A 1,164-nucleotide genomic window follows, 5' to 3' on the forward strand; every position below is an offset into this window, starting at 1 on the left:
TATATATATATATATATTACTTATGCATTGCGAGACTATGAAGTTCATAACATAACCATTGTTTTTCCTGTCATCTCTTATTATTAATCCAACACATTGTTCTGAAACACACACACACACACCTATAAATATATATTCATGAAATTCCACGTCTTGAGATCATCCTAGGCTGCGTTCGTGTCCTCGTTCGCTGTCAGGTGCATGTGTGTACGTGCTTGTGTATATGCAAGTGTGGACTGGCAAAAATCACCAGTTGAAATTCGTGCTTCTGATTATTGATACGATCATTTGAGCAACTTGGAAACCATGTAGTATTCGAGTAAATTTGAAGGGAAATAACTCTAAGAAGGGCTGTAACTCTGGTACACACTAGCCTCTTTATTAATATACAAAAAATTATAATGAATACCAAATTTAGTTACTGAGTCGATATAATCAACTGCACCTACATGAATGTAATGCCTAAGGTATGAGAGAAATCAAACAATTAGAATTAGTACAGGAATTAAAAAAAAAAACAAAAAAATATATATATATATATATTTTTATCATCATCATCGTTTAACATCCACTTTCCATGCTAGAATGGTTGGACGATTGAACCAGATGGCTGCACCAGGCTCCAATCTGATTTGGCAGAGTTTCTACAGCTGGATGTTCTTCCTAACACCAACCCTTTTACGTGCCAGTCACACGGTACTGGCAACGGCCACACTCAAAATGGTGTTTTTTACGTGCCACATGTACAGGAGCCAGACCAGTGGCACTGGCAACGACCTCGCACGAATGATTTTCTACCGTGCCACCGGCACAAGTCCCAGTAAGGCGACGCTGGTAATGATCACGTTCAAATGGTGCTATTTATGTGCCACTAGCACGGAAGCCAGACAGCTGCTCCAGCAATGATCACGCTCGGACAGTGCTCTTAGTGCTCCATTGGCATAGGTGCCAGTGACTGAATATGGTTCAATTACAATTTCGATTTTACTTGACCCAACAGGTCTTCGCAATGAAGGAGAGGTTGGCATGGGTGCCAGTCGTCGAAATTGGTTCGATTTCGATTTCAACATATATATATATATATGTATATATATATATATATATATATTTACTTGGAGAATGGAGCAACAAATACAAGAAAAAGCATTTTCGTTGGACTAGATA

General features: G+C 38.7%; 1 protein-coding gene across 2 annotated transcripts in view; it reads right to left on the reverse strand.

The window, feature by feature from the left end:
* The window catches only part of LOC106873021 (coiled-coil-helix-coiled-coil-helix domain-containing protein 5), a 9,615-nt gene that overhangs the window by 4,120 nt on the left and 4,331 nt on the right, over window positions 1-1,164 (reverse strand). The window lies entirely within an intron of this gene.

The sequence above is a fragment of the Octopus bimaculoides genome, chromosome 27 (assembly GCF_001194135.2).
Source record: "Octopus bimaculoides isolate UCB-OBI-ISO-001 chromosome 27, ASM119413v2, whole genome shotgun sequence".
NCBI classification, from domain to species: Eukaryota; Metazoa; Mollusca; class Cephalopoda; order Octopoda; family Octopodidae; genus Octopus; species Octopus bimaculoides.